The sequence below is a fragment of the Cavia porcellus genome, unplaced genomic scaffold, assembly GCF_034190915.1.
Source record: "Cavia porcellus strain 051 isolate PalLab524CR breed Dunkin Hartley unplaced genomic scaffold, mCavPor4.1 scaffold_9, whole genome shotgun sequence".
Classification (NCBI taxonomy): Eukaryota; Metazoa; Chordata; class Mammalia; order Rodentia; family Caviidae; genus Cavia; species Cavia porcellus.
Genome location: NW_026947492.1, coordinates 13,693,791 through 13,716,513, shown reverse-complemented (window position 1 = coordinate 13,716,513; position 22,723 = coordinate 13,693,791). Strand labels below are relative to the sequence as shown.

The 22,723-nt window shown below is 39.5% G+C and overlaps 1 long non-coding RNA gene across 2 annotated transcripts in view; it reads left to right on the top strand.

The window, feature by feature from the left end:
* The window catches only part of LOC106028256 (uncharacterized), a 34,321-nt gene extending 13,040 nt beyond the window's left edge, over positions 1-21,281 (top strand). The window contains exons 2-6 of one of the 2 annotated variants that reach the window (XR_010049678.1): positions 2,119-2,169; positions 2,563-2,834; positions 3,734-3,854; positions 13,494-13,649; positions 17,415-21,281. This is a non-coding gene — a long non-coding RNA (uncharacterized LOC106028256). Of the gene's footprint in view, positions 1-2,118; positions 2,170-2,562; positions 2,835-3,733; positions 3,855-13,493 lie in introns of both variants that reach the window. The other variant, XR_001201862.3, reaches the window with a different exon arrangement.
* Positions 21,282-22,723: the final 1,442 nt, after the last annotated feature.

Below are 22,723 nucleotides of genomic sequence, written 5' to 3'. Positions count from 1 at the left end.
AAAAAAGATTTATGTAGCTCACAGTTTTGGAGGTTCAAGAGGATACCACTAGCTTTCACTTACCTCTGGTGGGGCCTCCAGGTGCATGGTGTCACACCAGTGAGAGTGTTTGTAAGAGGCTAGGGATTTAGCTCAGCAGCATAAGAGCCTGCCTTGAAAGCGCAAGGTCATGAGTTTGATCCCCAGTACTGAAAAAAAAGAGTGTTTGTGAGAAGGAGAGAGCCCGTCTCAAGACAAGAAGCCAGAGGGAAGGAGAGACAGAGAGACAGAGACAGAGGGAAGGAGAGAGACAGAGAATGAGAGAGAGACAGACAGACAGAGAGACTTACTCTTATTACAATAACTCACTTTCCTGAGACCTAACTTAATCTGTGAGGCTAATGTTAATCTCTACTGAAAGCAATAAGGAACCAAACATCTAACAGCTGATTGCTTGGGAAGCACACTCACACTCAAACTCTATCCAAATGCTCAGCAGCCTTTGTGGCTAGAACTGGATACATCTCCCTTGTAAATAATGCAAGCATGTTTCATGTCATAATTACTTTTACAAGCTATTCTTCTTACACAAGGACGCAGAGCCTCAAAATCTGTGGCTATTTATTGTACGTTCATTTATTACTTTCTCTCAGTTGTGTGATGAATTTTATATCTTTGCATATGACCCCAAAGTGAGAGCCCTAGGCCCAAGATAGTTAGATGAGGTCTTAAAGAAATCAGACTGTGTGCGGGGTGGGGAGTTAGGGGGGGAGTAGGCCTCACAAGGAGGTGATCCCTACCTAGAAAACATACCATTTTCATTGCTTTCTTGGGCTGGGTTTGGTTTTCTTTTGTTCTGTTTGATTATGTTAAATCTGATGGCATGAGCAGTTATTTAAAATACAGCAAGGCATATTATGGTAGCCATTTTGGATTTGCTATTGGCTTGTTTTGAAGTCCTTTATTGCATTCATTGTTTTGTTTGTACTGTTCCTATTCTATTCAGTTCTGTTTGAGTTTTACTATGTCCAAAGGTGTCTGCACCTATTTTGAAGACAACAAAAGGCATTATGTTAACTATTGCTGATTTTGTAAGTTTTCAAGTCCAGTATCACTTATACTAGTTTAAAAAAAAGAAATCAGACTGTAGAAAAGTTAGAATTTTAATAAAAGTTGAAATCCACAGCCAGCAAGAGACATGAAGCTGCATTCACAAATACAAAGGAAACATCGCCACAGAAACACTTGGTGTAAAAAGTGCTGGTAAAAACTTTGCATCCCATTGTACAGATGTAAAGACAGTGGCAGTGTCTGTGTTTGTGCATCTGAATGCACACATATACACATGCATATGCAGATAGCGTGGAGTATTTATATTGATATAGGCATGTACTAAAAGAAATTGCAAACTGCGAAGGTAATGCCTTTTCACAGTTTCTTCCTGTTTCCTGTCTCTCTACTTATTTTATTCCCCACAACACTCATGACATTGGGGACTTCACCCCCTCATCGCGTTACTCCTTCTACACCCCCAGGAAAGTTTACCTGATAGCCCTGCTCCACGTAAATACCCTTCCTGCAAAATATTTTAAATGGTTAAACTAACCTAAAGCTGGAAAGTAAAGCCTCCGTGATATACAGGTTCGGGAGAGAATTAGCAACAAGTTAGGATGCAGGCAAGGAAAACAGAAGGAAGAGATGCTTTTCTTGCTTTCTTGGTCAGAGGAAAGAAGAACAAAGGGGAGTCTGGACGACTGCAGGGTCGGGACTGCTTCTTACTCCCGTAGGCAAGCCCCTCTCGTGTCCTCTTGTTTCTTAAAATGGCCTCAAATAGAGAACATGTCCAGATTGCACAATTACTCATTAGTTGCTTGTGTCTAGGTCCTCAAGGGAGGGTACTAGTCTTCCCGGGGTCTGATGCGGTCACTAGAATATCATAGGTTTTCCATAAAGGTGTTGAGTGCTTTCTAAAGCACTTACCTATTTTGAGTTAGTTTCCTCTCTGACACTGATGAAGTTTGCCCATTCATCCATCCATTTATTTATCTGCTATTCATCGGACAGTCTGCTAGATTAAGTACTGGAGGAGATATATGCATAATCCAGCAACTTAAATATCTTTCCCTGCCTATTGCCCAGAACAAACAGCACATGGCTAGTGACCTTTGGAAGCCGCATGCACAGCCAAAGGTAAGAGATGATTTCTACTTTTGCTTATGACCTGGGCCCTGCCAATGCTGTGCACTCTGCTGGCCACGCAAGGGTTATTTTTGCCAAGTCCTCCCCGTCTCCCTTCTCGAAGCTCCCAGCAGATGTATTAAGTGTAATCTTGGACCCGTTCCAGGTTCTCTCTCTAAGACTCAGAATGTTCAATATTTCCTGCACGCAGCAGGCCGCTCTAGCCTGGCATTGTGCCAGGGACTCTGCTGGGTGCAGCCCCCAAGCATCCCTCATGTCTCAGCCCCAGTCCCAACTTGTCCAGGTTCCACAGGGCTTGCTAGGGAAACGGGGACAAAGCCCGGGTGGCCCCACAGTTGGTAGCCAAGATTACCTGACCTTTCCCCCCTCCCTCCCTCCCTCCAGAGTACCAGCAGAACCATGGCAGTACCACCGCTGGCTGTGAGTCTTCTTGCTAGACCCGTCACGCCTTGGGGATGCAGAGGGGCATCTGGGCTGCCCTGAGGCTGTGGCTGAGTTGACTGTAGAATTAGTACTTTTGAGAGGTTTCCATGGGAAAAATGAAAGGACAGCAGTGAACTGAGTCTCCTGGATGCTTGCTGGGCTGATCTCATGGGAGTCAACCCCACAGGCGGTGCCCGAGATGAAATCCCATCTGCCTGCTGTGACTACTCTGGGTAATGCCTCTTTCCTCCTCTAGCACCAGTACAAATGGCATCCATATCTTCCTCCAAACACTGACCAGAACGGAAGGGAGTCTTTGGGAGCACTTCCATTTGGACCCATGTTACCCTGTTTTCCCTATTTTTAATTAATTTGCATAATCACTTGCACAGGCTGAACACATGTGGCACACTCTGGACTAATGTTTGCATTTAAACAAGAACTGGCTTTGTGCCTTCAAATGTGATCTTTTCCTAACATTTCCATCGCCCTTTGTCTTTCTGTTCATTTATTCTCTGTGCTTTCCTGGTTTTTGTATTTTTTCCAATTCACTCACACTGGTGAGTTACACGATCACTTGAAACCTTCATCAATATTCATGTTCTCCCCAACCACATCAATTCAATTGATCAAATATATTCTGCATTGGAAAAGAAAGGAACTTAGACTTGCTAAGCTCCAATGACATACTGGGAATGGTGCAGAAATCATGAATACAGACAAACAAGCTTATTGCACCTTTAAGCTCCCTGGCAGCCAGTGAGCCCAAGATGGCATTACGTACTTATGTAGTACATATGTTTACAAAGGCATGTTTTAAAAGAGGGTGAGAATGCTGATACCTCTTAAAAGTATGAGGCATAAAACCTGATCGTGAGGAAACACTCCCACAGAAAAGCATGGAAACACAGGGGCTGGGGATTTAGCTCAGCAGCATAAGCGCCTGCCTTGCAAGCAGGCAGTCATGAGTTCGATCCCTGGTACCGAAAAAGACAAAAAAAAAAGGCGTGGAAACACATTCTTTCCTTGGGAAAAGAATTGCAGTACTACATTTCAGTTCAAACTCTGCATTTAACAGACCTTTGTGAAGCTATAACATTTTCTGACTTTATGCTCCTCATTTTTAAACCAGGACAATTGACACAAACAACTACTAACATCTCCTGGCTTTGAAATTTTCTGACTCCTTTGATGACCTTTACTTTGTGACCTGCATCGTGGTACAACTATACTAAATTAGACTGTGGATTCAGGTAAATGTCAGCCACATTAGTGTTTGTTTGTTTGTTTGTTTGTTTCAGTAGACCAGATCCTTGAACTCCTGTCATAATGGACTTCATTTCGACTATTTGGTCTTATAATAATTCTAAGTATATGTACTGCATCCTACTACCAAAATGCAGTGTTCCTTTAAGGACTGGAGGCCTGTGTTATTTGGAAAGACAGACTGTTATTCAGTCTGTAGCCATCCTTACTGGAATCCGCTCAGCCAGAACTCGGGCTGCTTGAGCTAATGAGAGAGACCTTTTAGCAAACCCTGGAGGTCAGCAGATGTGGGCTTTATGGGAAAAGTGAGAGAATAAGGGAAATTCCATCAAGATCATGAAAAGACACTTACAGTAAACTCTGTTATCCATCAGGGGTGGGCAGTAGGTAGTTCTGTTAGCTAATAGAAAGCCTTACAGATGCTGTGTGAACTATCAGTTTTCAAAGTCTGAAAGAAACATGGAAATACACCAAAAAGTTGCTATAAATAAATCCTCTTTGAGGATTCCAAAAGCTTTTGCGTGAGTATTGCATAACAAATGAGAAATATGAAATTTCGATATTCTTTCTATTTGCTGAAAAAACAAAAGGGCCACTGTTGATTAATGCTATTGAAACACAAATAAGCAAGAACAACAAATACCACCAAATATAATTTGACTTCTCTCTCAATTCCCTTTTCCACATTCTCCCCTATTTCTGCTCCATACCCAAACCTACATTTGGTGAAATTTTTTCTCCTGTTTTTCTGGCTCCACTCCCCTACCTGCTAGGCTCAGTGATGGTCTCTTTGATGACATCATTTCCCCCCAAAGATGTGATCACCCCCATCTCAGAACTCTCACTGCACTTGGGTTTCATCTCCTCCCTTCAGGCATCAACTCTGCTGTTCTCTTTGGGATGCACACCTCTATCTGGTCCCAGCACATTCCGGTAGAGGAGGCTAGACACATATTTGGCCAGAGGATGTTAATGCTTTCATTTGGTTTTACTCTCTGGGTAAGAATACAAACATTTTACCATTTATCAATACTTTTACATTTTGAAAGCACAAGTTATGGCTCTCTAAAAGTCTGCAAGCATCTTGAGGGAAGGACCCCATCTAAGCAATTTACATTTCTGTCTCTAAACAGAAAGCCTGATATACAGTGAGGAGCAATTAGTATTTGTTGAGTTGAACTGAGCGTTAAAAAAAATAGCTTCATCCATTAAAAGACTAGCAGAATGCTGAAGTTGGAAATGTTCATCAAACTTAAATCCTTCATTTTTAACAGAAAAAAGTCATATTTCACACTGCAATGAGAAATAGTGGCACATGCAGTCTCATTTTGAAACTTGGATGTTTCCTTTAACAAAGAAATATCACTATCCTGCCATCTTTCAGGAATTTGTTGAGAGATCACTTTTCCATGCTGAATTTTTACAAATAGAGCTATCGATTCATTCAATAAATATCACTGAGCCCCAAATACATGTTGGGAGCTGGTGAACTTTTAGGGATACAGAACAGAAAATTGGGGACTATATATAAAGGAAGAAATAGGTTAAGAAGGTAATAAATAGGCAATGTGTCTTGAGTGATATAAAGAAGTCAGAATCATGACTTAAAAATAACAGTTCTTTAGAGAAGCTACTTGAAAATTCTGACTGTTTAAAGGAGATCGCTATTTGACTTGGAAGAGCTAAGTAAATAACCTATGCAAATATATGAAGGAAAAGCATTCTAGCCAAAAGTGATCACAAAGACTCTGCAACTGGATGATGCTTGGTGTTTTTGCAGAAGAGGAAAATAAGGACACTGCAGAGGAGAGGGGTGAGCAGGGTTGCAGGGGGACGGGGTGGGGGACTATAAGGCTGTAACAATAGCAGCGCTACAGATGTAGGAAGCTGTACCACACAGGAAGGCTTTAGAGTTTTCTCTGAGGAAGATGGGTCTTTTTGGAGAATGCAAACTTGGAGTGTATGGCATCTGGCCTATGTTTCAAAATCATCCCATTAGCATCTCTGTTGGATACAGATTAGGAGATGACTAGAGTGGCAGGCGAGAATGGGCACATGGAAGCCACCAATTAGGAGGCCCCGCAACATCTCAGAAGGTTGGTGACACAGCCAAGGTGGTGATCGGTGAGACTCTTAAGAAGCAAGTGCATTCTGAGATATTTTTGCAAGGACAATATAACTAGACTTTGCTGAAGGGTTGGATGTGGAATCTGAGGCAAAGAATGACGTGCCTCTTAACCTGGGCAACTGGAAGGAAAGAGTTGCCATTTAAGGAGACAGAGTAGAATTTGGAAGTAAGTTTTGGGCAGAGGGATATCAATAGTTATATTTTGGAGATACTAAGTTTTGAGCCCTGTTAGTCATCCAAGCAGAGACGTTGAATAACCAGTTAGGTATTGGCTGTTCGTGTAAGATTTTCAGCCTAGATTCACAAATATATGAGCTTCCAATGAGTAGTAGTTAAAGCTATGAGACTAACACATAGAAGAAAAAAGAGAGGAAGTGTAGTGGAGAAAGGAGAAGAGAGTTGTGAAGAACGGGCCCCTGGCATGATCGCAGAGAATAAAGCATCCCAAGCAGCCATCAGAGAGAAGGGATGGCCTTGGGAGGTGACGGAGAACAGGGGACGTGCACTGTCCTGAGCCAAGTTCAGAAAGTGTTTAAAGGAAGACGGATGATCTCCTAAGTGAAATGGCTGCTGATAAATTGAGATGGGGATGAAGACTGATCATGAATTTAGCAGCTGGCAAGTCATGGTGACCTTGACTAGAGCAATTTTCTTTCCAATGAGAGGTAAGATTCTGACTATGGTGAGTAAAATAAGACAGAAGAAATGGGAGCAACTAATATTAATCACTCTTCCAGGGCATTTGTAGTTAAAGAGAGCAGAGAAAGGCATGGTGGCTTTAAAAGGAAACCCGTGTATTTGTAAAAGCCACCCGCAGTGTATTTCTGTCTCCTGGGAGGGCAGCATTTACTTACGGAGCACCTTTGTGCTCCAAAGGCCAATCGGGCAGGCTCAAAGAATGTGCTATGATGGGCATTGCAGGGAGCTGATGGTCCACCTATGCATTGAATTATTAGATCTGCTTCTTCAGAAGCCCCGGCAGTGGCCTCTCACCCATTAAATGACTAAGCACCATCTGACTCCTTTTGTCTTACTGCTTGAGCCTGCAAGGGACACTTAGAGTCTCCAACTACTAGTACAGTGACAAAGTCTGCCGGAAAACTTGCAAGAACATGAATGTGCAGAAGTCAGGAACCCAAAAGTAATTCAAAATTATACTGTGAATGAGTCTCAGGGGGCTACCAATAAATGCGAACATGAAAAGGGTCACACATACAAATATACTCTCGACTCTTTCAGTCCAACCGCAGCAGCCTGGGATAGCTTCAATTGCCTTTATAATTTGCACAACGTATACTGAGAATATTTGATTCTTTGTCGACAAATATTTCCCTATCGAGCCTAGGGCTGGCTTTACAGCTACAACATTTTTAATTTTCAATTTGGCCACTTTAACCAAGGGTTGTAAGTCGGCAGGGGGTCACTCTATACCAAAGTGGAACTTTACTATTTAGTAAATTTCACCCAGGCACTTTCTGTTGAGTACCTAGTAAGACTGAATGTGCTGTTACAATAGTGTAAAGATACAACTTTTTAAAAAGTAGAACTTGCTCTCATAGAGCTCCCAGTCAAAGTGAGTGAATCTCAACCTGGCATGATCTTACTCCTCCACTCAAAGGGTGTCTGGCAATGTCTACCGACACTTTGATTATCACTATTGAAGATGGGGGTGCTACTTGTATCTTTCGGGTAGAGGTCAGGAATGCCACTAAGTATCTGCCAACACACAGGTCTGTATCCAACCCCAAAGAACTATCCCATCAAAAATGTCATTAAGTGCTAAAAGTGAGAAACTCTCAATTCTTGTCTAGGAATACCCTGCACGTGTAGATTTCCTTAACACAACGGAGGCTAGGAGGAGTAGCAGCCTCAGATTTCTGGGAATCTTTTCAGTTTATAGCAAGAAATCATCTTAGTGTCATTAGTTAGACCCTTCTACCAGCAAGTTTAAAGAACTGAGGATTATGCTCTACTGAGAACAAAGTTTCTACAAGTTCTTATGTAGGATTCTTGGAAGTTACAGGAATTTTGTGCATATACTGTCATATTCCAGCCTCACACAGTCCTATTGAAGCGCCTCCATTTATTTGCATACTAGTAACTGAAGAGCAGTTTTCCTCTACCTGGAAAGGCCATTCTCTCCCACTGAGAGGCAGGATTCTTAGCCTAGCCAACCAGAGTTGCCAGGTTGACCCTGACAGTCACTGCTAACAATGCTGCTTCTTCAACTGTCTTAAGGAAACAGAATCAGTGTGTCTCCAAGTTATATTTGGAAACTAAGGTTTAGTGACCTAAGACCTCACTACTCCTCACTTTCAGTGTCCTGACTCAGCCCCAGGCCTCTGACTCCAGACGAGGAATCTCTCCTAATGTTTCCCTCTCTCCACAGAAACAGTAGATATTAACACTCTTGCAGAGCTGGACAACCTATGTTGTGATTTCTTCATATGCTCTTGTTCTCCTCTGTATTTCTTTAGGTAGGTTTGTGGAAAGAGGTACAAGGTACATTTTATATTTAGACCAAAGGAGAGAAGAGTTGTCACCTGTATTTTGATCAGTCACATCTCATCTAGCTATGCTCATGCATAAACGTAACAGCAGCATGGAAACAGCCAGCGTGCATCAAGGGAAGTCAGACAAAAGCGATCATCAAATGACATTGCTCTATACTGATGGTCCCTTAAAAAAACTCAAGGAAGGGAGTTCAAGTACGGTAGGGCTTCAAATGACCAGTCTCGGCCACATGCTGTCACTTAAATACAGATGGTCAGGTTTTGTTTACGCATACGGAGCCAACTGCTTATATAAAGTGGTATCCTATACATATAAACCAGTAAAACCATTTCAGAACCCAGAGTTTGAAAGAGTCTATATAAATGTAAATTACCAACCAAAGGGAGCATAAAAATCTATATGTGTGAAAATGAGGCTGCTGTATTTCCTCATCCTGTTCCTGTTGGCCAGCCCATGTCCACAGGGTGTCCTTTTATTTGGGCAGCACTCCCACATGGATTTACCTGAGCTTCTGTATGCTAGTATTTCAGCTGGCTATTGCTGGATGACCAATATTTCCTCTGTGCTTGTTGTCAGGTAATCTCCAGATCATTAGTTGTCAGGTAATCTCCAGATCTTATGGAGCCACTGAGGTCCTCACACATCTCACCTGTCACCTTAGCACTGTTTTGATCTCTTGCACCCTCCAGCAGGAGTCTTCTGGGGTAAATTTTAAAAGTGGATTGGAGCTGGTTGGAGATGAAATGCTTCCGAAAGCTTTGTTAACTCTTTTACACCACTAATGCTTTTACTTGGGGGCCTGCACCAACCGTTCCCTAGGTGGGATTGCAAAGAATGAAGAAGCCTAAAATAAAGTGCTGCAAACCTGTCTTCCTCAACAACAGAGGATGCAGCTAACAGTGGGTAAAGAATTGATGGAGAAACAGAGGAGACCAGCAAACTGCTGGAAGCCCACACAGAACCTAGAGAAGAACAATCTAGCTAAATGAAATTGTTTTCTTCCTTCCCAACCACAGTATATTAATTGAGTACAAATCGGTTCACTTAACACCAATTGACACTAAGCAATTTACCATTTGATGGCAATTGAAAACCCAGGCTTGCTGCTCCAAACTCGCTTGATTGTTCCAAACAGATTTCCCATCTTAAAGTGGAAATGGATTTAATTTGATCTCTTCAGTCTGTTCACCATTCTGTGTGAAACAGTGATATTGGTAGCAAGGAAACTAGCAGAAACCCGAGCAGTGCAGTGTTAGAGATGAAGGCTTTGCAGTGGCTGGCAAAACTCCAAACAAGGAGTCGCGGTGTAGTTAGTGTGATGTATACAGAGCTGCGATACCGTGGTGTCTGCGGTTGTGGGGTTGTTGTTGCTCTTGCTGTAGTGCTGCTGCTGTCTCATTGTTTGTATTCATCTGTTTCCTTTTCTTTGCTGTTTCTTTAAAACCAAAGATGCTTAAAGTTGAGGAAATTCCTCAAATTCAACCTACCTTAGTTCTATCATTTCCATGAGTAAACCGAGATCTAAGGAAGCTACATGCCTTTTCCCAATTATTTCAAACTATATTACTCTCTTCTCATTCTCATGTCTTTTTTCTTATATATTACCCACCTTGCACCCTCCAAGGAGCCACCTCAGGTTCTGTGAGTGGAGAGGTCAGAGAAAGAACATGTAATCTTAGAGCAAAAGGCTTGGATGTACCTGAGTCACTGAATTTTCAAGGCTTCCGTTTCTTTATCAGTGAGGGTGATACAGGCCAGTGCTTTGCAGTACTTTTGCAAGGATTGAATGAACTAACACAAAAAAGGTGCTTTTAAAACTACAGAGAAATGTAAGATGCAAGACACTGACTGGAGCCCAGAATGGACAGAAGATGGGCTGAATGACTCAAAGGTTGAAGAAACAAACTTTAAGCAATTGACTCTAAGGACGATGGCAACCTAGTAATCTCCCCTTGTGCCTGAAATCAAAGAAAGATTAGGGATTAGAAGGCTGAAAACATTTGCAGATGTTTGGAACGACTGTGTTAACCTTTTGACTTTTTGGAACAAGTAACGTCGAGGGAAATTTGTTCCACTTGCTTTTCTTTTAACTAAGTCATCAGTATATTATTTGAAAATTTTGTAAACTCTAAAGCTTTATTCCGTAGAAATACAGAGTCTCTTATTTGAACAAAGAGGCAAACATGGCCTTACAAGCTTTTTCTATTGTACTGTACGGTGAAATGCATGTAGTGTGCTGACAGTGTCTCCAGCCCCTCATGAAAGTGTTTATAGAAATGCTCACCCAGAGATTTTCACAAATATGGGCAACAACAGAACAAGATAAATCCAGGTCATACTAGGAAAAAACTGGGCAAGAAACATAAAATCTTGCTTCCTGGTAGCTATGTCTCTTGGAGAAGGTCGCTTCACCTTTTTGAGTTTCTAAGAAACAAACAGATACAAAACTGTATACTGACCCCAATAACAATACTGACCCCAGACTTCAATGGGATCACAGCATCCAGATCTCAGCTCAGGTACGTAATCCTTATTCAGAGAGGTACAGTGGACACTCTGGTAGTCCACCCAGAGGCCCCTTTCTGGACTTAAGTACTATTTCCTCCCAGCTGCACCCTTTCATAGATGGCCCTCAGTGGTCCACTTCACCCGAGATCTCTTCTATCCCAGAGAAGCCTGTGTACAATACAGACTAATAAACAAATCTAAAAGCTGGCCCTCTGGCCCCAATTCAGGATCATCTGCAGGCAACCCAAACTTCTTTATGGCTTGGGAGGTTGAAGCTTTGCTGTGACTGCCTGTCACTTTGATAATAGCATTGCCCTGAAAAAGTTCCCACAATAAAATTTCTAGATATACAGTCTCCACCTTGGAGTAACTTTTCCAGGAATCCTGAATACTGTGGCTCTTCCTAGCCATGGTGGATTATACTGTGTAGAACCATCTCTATCCTGTTAGTCTTCTCCCTGTCTCAAAAGTACATCATCTGCAAATTTGTTGTCTGCCCTTCCACCATGATACTATGTATTTCATGAAGGACTTTGCGTATCTTATCTACTACTCTAGGTCCTAGGGCCTAGCATGTGGTAGGCACTCAATCATATTTATTGAATTAAAAAAGATGTTAACTTCTACTTTAGTAAATACATTGAACTGTAAAAATGTTAGTTCATATGTTTTGTAAGAATGCAATTTGTGCTTCAGAAAAGATAATTTGAAGATAATTGATACATATACTTCAAGGGAATCATCAACAAATTAATGAATTTTGCCTCAGTTGACATTTTTGTTTGCAGGCTAATAGCATGTTTATTTGACTGTTTCCATTCAGTATAAACAAACATAAAAAAACTTTTAAAAAATTAAACATAGTATGTTTATAGGAACCAGCTAATATCTTTCAGATAAACAAAGGAATCATAACTAGGAAAATAGCTATCGATAAAATGAACAGATTATTAGTTCATAATAGTGTGTTGGCATGAGAAAGGGTGATTTATGTCTCATTGCTGATAAGGTTCTGAATCATGAGAATTTCAAGTCAGGAGATCTGGGCTCTAATCCAATCTCTGTCTCAAATTCACAGTTAGGTCACCGCACTTTCTCTAGTCCTGAATATTCTCATCTGTGAACTAAAAAAGATGCCTTCTGTGGTCCATCTTACCTTTGAAATTTTATGTGTCTATGTTGACTGAATGCTGTACATCTGTGATACATGAATATCAAAAAAGACAGCATAAGCTATGCGATCATTTTTATACTGGAGAAGACATAAAATCTTAATCTATATGATACTTGTGATGAAAAGCAGACAGACTATATGATACTCCTTCTGTGACTGAGTTCAAAATAACACACTTATTTTTATGAGATTAAGAACTAAAAAGGCAAACAAGATTGAAGCCAGTGGGTTAGAGAATATATTGACCTTTGATCTGGAGGAAAAGATATGTTTTTCTGGGCCTTAGGATGAAATAGTTTAACAGTGATTTCACCTAAAATATTTTGAGAAATTCAATAATTCCCTTTTCTCAGATATATGGCCTAAAGGAGGAAGTATCAGACCCCAGATATTACTGTGTATTTTGAGTCCAAACACAGGAAATTGTACCTTTGTATTTTTCTCTCTTTGACTTTATGGCACCTCTCTCCTGTTCTCTTCCATCTACTCATCCTGGTTACTCTCACCTCCAAAGTTGCACCCTGTACCCTCTTTCCTGTGTATTTGTCTCAAATAACCACCTTCCACCTCACAGCTCTGACTGTGTGCAGGCCATTCCCATGGCATTATCTCTGGCCAGAACTTCTCAGCTTTTAAACCAAAACTCCTGATGGCCTACTGGACAATTCGACTATCTATTTCAAAATCTCAAACCCATATCTAGATAGAATGTAACCTATTCTTTATCAGTCTTTACCTGAAACAGCTCTGACTCCTCATTTGCCTCATTGGTTTGTAGTAGCCCTCAAGGTCAAGTCCTTATTTCTTTGCACCTTTGCACTATCTTTGGCATATGCCTTGTTCACACTGCTCCAGACCTGGTACAGACCTTGAGGAATGTACAGATTCAAAAACCTGCACGACTCCTATCACTATACTGACAGTGATACTGTTCTGGAGACTAGAAAGTACAAGATTGTAGCCCTATCTAGAAATAATGCAGTGTTTCTCCTTCCAAAATGATACCTGGCATACTTAACTCTGACAGGGAACAGTGCTGTGGTCTCACGTGATAGAAGGCGGAAGAGCAACTGAGCCAAGTTAACTGGCTCAGTTAACCCTTTAATGCACTTAATCCTATTCCTGAAGATAAACCCCTCATATCTCAGTTACTGCCTAAAAGCTACATTTCTCCTTACCATTTCATTGCAGATTACATTTCAACACGAGTTTTGGATAGGACACAATCATCCAATCATAATACCAATAAGAAAATAGTGATAAATTTTGTTATATTACATTAAAGTATCTGTGTACCTACAGACATAATTGGAGAGGCTATGGCAAAATCAAGAGGACATTTCAAAAACCATACGTGAAAGAATTGTCAAAATCAACCACTTGATGGCTCTGGAAATCAACTATGGGACAGATGATAAGTCGGGAAGAATTTGTCCCCAAAACCTACCAGAGCTTGGGGTAAGAACAGTAGACATATAATCTTTTTTTTTATTTTAAAAAGATTAAGATAAAAGAGGACATAACAAAACAGATCAGAACAGAACAATTTAAGCAAAATAGTGTTTCACCACAAGACAACCCAACATAACAGTAGCTACCATAGTGTCTCTTTCCTTGAAATATTTGAGTATACTTTCATATACTGTAGTATCAAACATAACAATATAGTATAAAACCATTCAAGAGAATGAAAGTATTACAGGGTATTCAAAACCAACTAACAGAAAATGAACAATGACTATATTATCTCCTTGTCCATAAAAAATTTTGTTTATATTATAACATATAATAAAATCCAATAAGATACAACATGATAAAACCGATGGAGACAGAAGAACAAAAGCTTGGTAGGACTTCAAAACAAGATGATATTAAATCAGCACTAGCTATTACAGTGTCTTGTTTTCTTCAAAATAGCTGTTCATACCATCACAGACAATAAAATCAAACAACCCAGAATAAAACCATTCCAACTAATGAATGAAAACATTATAAGGCTTCAAAGCAATATAATGAGGAATCATGATTACCACATACTTTTATGTATTCTTACCATTTCTTACACTAGGGAGACTATTCAGCATTTATACATGTGAGTTTGATTTATTTCGCTTATGAGTATGGTCTGAAGCTGCGCCCACTTATGACATCTAATCTTCTTGATGGAGTCTGCTTTCATCCCTTGCTACAGCTTTGTTAGTCAAAGACAGTAGTTTTTTTCAGTGCTGGGCATGCTGCAAAACCAGCGGAAGTCAGCTCAAGTAATCACGGTGGATAGAAGGATGGGGTGATGTGACAGTTGAACTATTTTATCAATTTGAATAAATTACACTAACTAAATCACCTCAGCATAGTTCTGGGTGTGGAAAAGCCACCCTAGGGAGGATTACCACCACAGTGCTATACAAAGGGGAAAACATAAGAGGAAAGATCCCTTCATCTTCCTCCCCAGGTGCTCTAGTCTTTGCTTTCACCTTGGACTTCATTCCTGGCTTTCAGCAGACTGTTTAGCCTCCAACAGAGAATGCTCACCTTCAGCTTTCTGGTACAGTCCCTTCAGCATCCTTATTTGAAGCTCACATGGGACCACCAGGCCCGTGACTGAATCCTTCAGATCCCAAGTGGGCAGACAGACCTTTTGCACTGTCCCACACCCAGCTCTGTGGGCAGCCATTGTAAGCCAACTTGTAAATTATAATGTATATTTGAATATCTTCTATCGTATCTGTGTGTCTCATAAACACTGACTAATGCATGTGAGGTTAAAAAAAAAAAAACATGCTTTTCCAGGTAAAAGTGGCAAATTCGGTAAAAAAGATATATGTGGAAACACTTTTCAATTTGTTAGTCCAAGAATGCAACCTAGTTGTGGTGACACGTTAGCCAAAAACTTAATGGGGAGATTCTGGAAATAAGAGAGCCATGTAACTGCATAAACTTTGCATACTAATCTCGGTGACTGGAAAATAAACATGTATGAGGAAGACCCCAAAAAATAAAAAAAGACTTGAGATCTCGTATGTCCAAGTAATTTCTGTACTCACACACTGATCAATTAGCAGGCACAATTTCTACCAAATCATTGACTGTTCAGTTAGCTAAACAGACACAGAGGTAACTTCCAGTAAGCTGGATTCGAAACTTGGGCAGATACATCAGTGATCAAACATTGGGAAATTTCTCAACAAACTCATCAACACTTGGTTTTGTTCATCTTTTTACTAAAGCCACTTATGTGGGTTATTGTTATATTATGGTTTAATTTGCATTTTATTATTGGCTAATGATGTTGGAAAATTTTCATGCTTTTATTAGCCATTCATACATTTTCTTTGGTGAAATACCTATTCAAATAACTCACCCATTTAAAAATACATACATTTTCCTAGAGATAAAATGGGTACAATCAGTTTCAGGTATTTTTTTTTCCAGTTTCTTTAAAAGTGAAGCATAGAAGTGACATACAACCCAGCCATTTCACTTTATGTATTAATACAAAAATATCAATCCAAAATTTTTACAGAAATGTTCATAGCAAAATTATTTATACAACTGAAAATTGAAAACAATTCAAATAGCCAAAAACTAGAGCATATGTTAAGTAGAAGATGGGCTAACCAAGAATGGAATGCCATTCAAAATTGAAGGGAACAAAATATTACCCACACCGTGGATGAACCTCCAAAACACGGGGCTAAAGGAAAGAAATCATATGCCAAAGAACACTATTGTATATCTTTATGTGACATTTCTAAAAAAAGGCAGCACTAGAAACTCAAAACAAATCAATAGCTGGCTGGGCCAGAAAATAGGAGCATATGGTGATCAAATTTAGGCAAGATTGGGGTGATCCAATACTCTAAAACTGGGTTATAATGATGGTTGCTTGATCACTTAAATTAACTAAAATGCAACAGTCTATTCAAGTTGAGGCCATGTAAGGTTTACTTCATTCAGCAGTGTTTAGATTTTTTAAGAAAAATTTTACCAAAGTAGGCACAATCTCTACCCAAATTATTTAAAGTCATTTAAAAAGCAAAAAATCAAATTACAGATTACAAGATATTTGGGGGGAGTTATACAATCATATAAGGATTAGAATCCAGATAATCTATGTTTTGGATACATACACACACCCTTACAAACCAACTAGAACTAGAAAACACAGGTTTATAAAAATTATGAATAAGGAATTCACCAAGAAAGAAGAGACAATAATAAACATTTAAAAACAATCTCATTGTAATGCAAAAATGCAAATTAAAAGCACAATGAAGTATCATGTGATATCAGGAAACATTTTTAAAAATTCTGATCACATCAAGTGTTAGCAAGAATACAGAGCAAGACAAATTCTTAATTCTGAGCAGAATATAAATAGATTCATCATGAAAAATTTGACTTACAGTGTTGAAGTTACACATTTTCCATGACTCAGCCATTCCATCATTCCATTTCTACACATACACACACACACACACACACACACACACACACACACACCAGAGAAGTATTACACATATTCTATAAGAGAAAGCATACAAAAGCATTCATAACAATAGCTGATTTTGTGATCAGAGACTTGAATTAAGTGTTGTCTAAACCATTTATTCCTTATGTGGTCTCAAACTTTAGCTCTTTTTCATTCATTAAAATGGGATAACTGTGCCTGTTTTGCAGAGATACTGTACAAATTAAAAGAGAAGAATGTTGGTGAAGAGTGTCACTCAATGTCTGACACTTAAGAAATTTTTAAGAATGGTATTTTCCACGTGTCTATGAATTAGGGAAATATTCATATTCTTCACTGATTGGAAGAAATTGCTTGACTGTAAGTAAAGGCACGTGTGAGGCGAACAAGTGAGCTCCTCCATTTTCTCTTATTCTGTGCTTTCCTAGAAGTCCATAAACCCTCTGCTCCTAAGAATTTGAATCCAGAAGGAGAAGGTATTGTCGTAGTCAGGGGTTGTAGACAGAGAACAACTAGGATTAGGATATGGAGTTCATAATATTTTTATAATGGTCACCAGAAGTTAACACAAGAAAACGCAGGAAATCTATCCTCAACACCAAAGACATAGATTATTTAGTCAAGAGCCTAAACCCCACGGCAATTGTCCCACATGAGTCCAGATAAAATCCAGAGCTCAGAACAATGCCTTCCACGAGTCCAACTGGAGGTCCAGAGCCCACAGTAAGGACTCACACCAGTCTCTTTTACAGATCCATGCCGGGAAGACCCAAGGGTCAGCAGTGGAAGCCAGAAAGTCTATGCCAGCAGGATGAAGGAGCTGTGCTAGTGGGATGAGGGTTCTCCGCTGGAGCCGAGAAGTCACACTCACAACAAAGAGCAGGGCTATCCTGAAAGGCACCACAGCCATCCTCAGTGACACGGAGGCCCCGAGCTCCTCCAACGACAAGCACAGTCGGATATGTGCCAGGAAATAGCGTGATGAGTTCATCCTGGAGACCAAGCAGCACATGTCTTCCTCTCCAAAGCCAGGAAGCAATGCTTGATGTGAGGACCAAAGCCTTTCCAGGAGAACCAAAAGCTCAGACAGCAACTCGTAGGAGAACCCACAATGCTTCCTTACCGCCTCAATCCTTCTCAACACCTCCCTTCTTCTCCACTTATTTATCCTGGCAACCCTCCTCAGGTGGAGCATCTTCTCTCAATGCATGCTGATGTAATCCAGCTGGCGTTAAGTTGACCACCAGTTCTCAGACCATAACAAGTATGTCATGGAAAGAGCAGGGCCAGGATGCTGACACAGTCACACGTGTAGGAAGCCATTGATCACTATCTTTCTCCACCTAGATCTCAATAGGAATTATATAAAGTTGGTCTTGGCCCAAACAGCACCTGTGTCATATTTGAATGCAAAATCACTAGTTTTTTTTTTAAAGAAAAAAAAATACAGAAAAGAAAAACAAAAATCAAGAGGCATACAAACAACAGCTACAAGAAACTCAAAACAATAATTATATAGGCTTTCAAAACAAGGTGATAGGAACTTAACAACGGTTATAATATAGTTATCTTCAAGAGTCACTTAGATTACCCCATATAAACTTGCAAAATTGGTCTAATCATATGAGTATTAACTGTTATTTTCCAAGAACTAATAGAATTGGTAGTATAATCATTTTAGATATTTTATGTATATATAAGCAAATTTATATCTTTTTCCTTTTTCTTCCCTTTTTTTCTCCTTTCCCCTACCCCAGTTTATTTTACTCCTTTGAGCATTTTCTTATCCTTTCACAGTATTTATTGTAGATTTTGGGTTTTATTTACTCTTTCCATCTCTTACACTACAGAGAAAGTGTAGTATTTATAGTATTTACACATGTGAGTCTGGTTTATTTCACTTGTGTATATGGTCTCAAGTCTTACTCATTTACCTATAAATCTCTCAATGTAATCCTTTTTTTTAATTAAGTAGTACTCTATTGTATAAAAACACCACATCATTTCCATCCATTGCTTGATAGGAACTTGGGTTGTTTCCACAATTTGGCTATTACAAATTGTGCTGCTGTAAACATGGGTGCACATATATCACTATGATATGATGTTTTCAGTTCTTCTGGGAATATGCCCAGAAGTGGAATAGCTAGGTCAAATGGAATCTCTAATCCTAGCTTTTTGAGGAGTCTCCACACTGAATTCCACAGTGGTTTCACCAGTCTATACTCCCACCAACAGTGGAGAAAGGTTCCTTTTCCCTCAGAGCCTTTCCAGCATTTGTTACTGGTTGATTTCTTGATCCTGGCCATTCTTTCTGGGATGAGATGGAATTTCAGTGTTATTTTAATTTGCGTTTCTCTAATGATCAGTGATGCTGAACATGTTTTCATATACTTATTTGCCATTTAAATTTCTTTGTCTGAGAAGTGTATATCAGTTACTCATTTTTGAATTGGACCGTTGAATTTTGGGGGCCTGATTTTTAAAAAATTCTTTATATGTTCTAGATAGAAATCCTTTGTCTGAGAGACAGTTACCTAAGATATTTTCCCAATTCATGGGTTTTCTTTTCACTCTGTTGGAGATTTCCTTTGACATGAAAAAACGTTTTAATAAGATGAGATCCCAGTTGTTGATTCTAGGAAGTATTTTCCATGCAGTTTGATTTTTGTCCATGAACTCTCAACCTACTCCTTTGTCATCAAGATTTCTACCTAATTTGGTTTCCAGCAGATTTAATGTTTTTGTTTTAATATGATCTTTGTTTAATATGATGTTTAATAAGATCTTTGATTCATTTTGACTTTAATATGTGCATTGTGATAGATATCAATCTAGTTTTAATTTTTTGTATATGGAAAGCCAGTTACTCTAGCACCACTTATTAAAGAGGCTATCTTTCAACCAAAGAAACAGGTTTGTCCCTTGTTGAAGATGAGGTAGCTGACTGTGTTTGTAGTTATGGTTGTATCTTCTAATCTATTCCATTGATCTTCAGGTCTGTATTTTTGCCAGTACCATGCTGATTTTATCATAGTAGGTTTGTAGTATAATTTCAAGTCAGGGATTGTGATGCTTCCTGCCTTGCCTTTGTTACCTAGAGTTGCCTTTGCTACTCTAGATCTCATCTGGTTCCGTATGACTTTTAGGAATGATTGCCTCTACATCTGTGAGGTATATAAATGGTATTTTGATTGGAACTGCATTAATCTGTATAACAATCTTAGGAGATGGCCATTTTCACAATGTTTGTTCTTCCTATACATGAACAAAGAATGTCTTTCCATTTTGTGAAATCTTTTTGCAAAATCAGTAGTTTTGAAGAGTAAATGTACTTTTATATGTTCAATGAGACACACTGACTCAAAATTAAAGATCATTTTAGTTTATCTTGCTAGAAAAGAAGATAAACTAAGAAATATTTTTTGACTTCACAATTACATGAGTGAAGTCAAAAAATGTTTTTGCTCTTTTACATTAATTTTACAAGGAAGCTTATGATAAATGGGTTTAAAATATGATTGAATTTAAGAGTATGATAGAATATCCTCTTGTTACAAATGTATGTAAGGTTACATCAGGCAAGTCTGAGTGAGTCTTAAAAGAATTGTCTGAAAAGACATTCCAGATTCCATTCAAATTCAAGAATCACGAGGAGCCAGCAGAATTTTGAAGAGAGTGGAATGCCCACTACTGGAAGGAGAGAACCTCAGGCTGTAATCCTGGCTTGGTCACCAAGTGTGACCCAAGAAAGCCAATTCACAGCTCTGTATGTCACTGTGAACTTAATGACCTGCTTCCTCCAAACCTGCAATTCTAGGGCTTGTTCCCTCGTTAAGACTCCTTATGGGATCCAAAAGCAAAATAGTTAATGCAGAGCAAAGCGGAGGAAACACCTGGGAGGGAAAGGTGGAAACTCCTGTCAATTTCTTGTTGTCTTATCTTGAACTCTTGCATTATTTAACACAATTGTGTTAGGTTTGGCTTTGTTCTGTCTTGTTTTGTTAGATTCTATGCTTTCAGATGGTAGGAGCAGCTATTTTGAATACAATGGGATATATTATGATAATCATGGTTTCCTATTATATTGCTTTGAAGTTTTGTAATGCTTTCATTCATTTGTTTGATTGATTTTATTCTGTTTTGTTTGATTTTATTATGTGTAATGGTATGAACCCCTATTTTGAAGAAAACAACACATTATGGTAGCCATTGTTGATTTACTATCATCTTGAAGTCCTACCATGCTTTTGTTCTTCTGTTTTGATTGGTTCTATCCTGTTGTGGTTTATTTGACTTGATTATATGTAATAGAATAGAAATTTTTTGAGGAAAATAAGGTATTATAGTAGCCATTGTTCATTTCCTGTTATTTGGTTTTGAAGTCCTGTATTCTTTCATTCTTTTGAATGGTTTTACACTATATTGTTATGCTAGGTATTAATGTGTGTGAAGGTAATGTCAACTATTTCGAAGAAAAGAGACATTATGGTAGCTACTGTTGTCCAGATGTCTGCTTGCGAAGTGCTGTGTTGCTTGCACTGTTCTGTTCTGATTTGCTTTGTTCTGTTCCCTTTTGTTTTATTCTCTTTAAAATAAAAAAAAAAACTTAAAAAGAATCTCTCGTTGTAAAATTTACATTCCAGTGAGGCAGTTTCTATTCCCTGGAGACAGAGCTCTTCTTCTGACATAGAAGTAGAGACTGGGATAAAATGAGGATAGGCTTCAGGGAACAATTAGACAAAGCAGAAGAAAGAGATACTTTAAAAAACTGTGTTTAATGGGGGTAGTTTCATGCATGTGAGATAATTAGTACTTTCACAAGTTCATGGTGGCTTAAGACTGGATACTTGTATTACTCATGTATTTTACTAGAAAAACGAGATATAACACAAGGTACACCAATGTATGAGAAATTACAAGATTGGCTCTCAAGGTCATTCACAGAGTCAGATGAGGAAGCCAGCAGAGGGGGTCTGCACAATGGAGAGCGAAGGTTTCCACCCAGTGTCTGATGTTCACTGCAGTGCCCCTGTACAAGTCCGAATCCAGAGGCCGGTGGGTCTGCGCTAGAAGGCTGAATTGTTTATGAAGGAAGCCGGAGTCTGCCCTGGAAGCCAAAAGATGACTTCCAAGTTGAAGGCAGACTGGAGTTCCTCGGAAGAACAGAAGCAGATCTGTCCTTCCTAACTTTCCCTTTATGCCATCCAGGTGATGCGCTGCCCAAGGGTGGGTCTTCTATACCCTGGGCTATACAACTGCTGAGCTGATTTCGTTAAACTTCTAAACTTCTCAAATTGACACAGTCAGCCAATACACCTGCGTGATGGTATGAACTCTTGAACGATCCAGCTATGTAACTTTGGATAAGTCCGTTCTCTTCTTTTTGTCTCCCTTTCTAAGAGGTAGAGGCCACAGGGGTCCTAGGAAAAATAACTTAATGCTAACTCTAAGGCTAAGGGTAAATAGCCCATAATGTGTGTATAAGCCTCAAGGGACTGGGAGGAACCGAGGCATGCACAGAAGTAGCACAATTTCCATTTTTGAGCCTTTCCATCCTCCAGAGAATGGGCCCCTGCCTATCAGACTTCCCAGACTGCCCTGGCGTCACCAAAGCACTGCTGAGAATTTCTCTACACAGCCCTGTTCCTAAATCAACTCCCAGGAGATTGGGGGATGGAGGAGGGTGCCAGTTTAAAGCAGGTCTGATATGATCCAGGACCTGATAGGGTTTCAGCTGCCTGCTTTCTGGCAAATTGCAGAGAAATTAAAGAGATTCTTGCAGAGGTTAAATGGCTCAAGTCCTAGGGAGGGGACGCTGTTGCTCAGAAACACAAAGACTAGATTCATCTTGTTCAAGAATTATAAATAGAACAGTCAGATTAGATTCAGCAGAGGAATGGGGGCACCATGAAGGAGCCAAGTTCTCTCTGAATAGAGAGGCAAGGCTCCAAAGACTCTGAAAGCCCTGAAACAAACATAGCAGACTTTCAAAGAGGAAAAAAGCAAAGAGGGGAAAGAAGAAAAACTTCAAGAAGTGAGCCCTTTCTTTTAACCCACA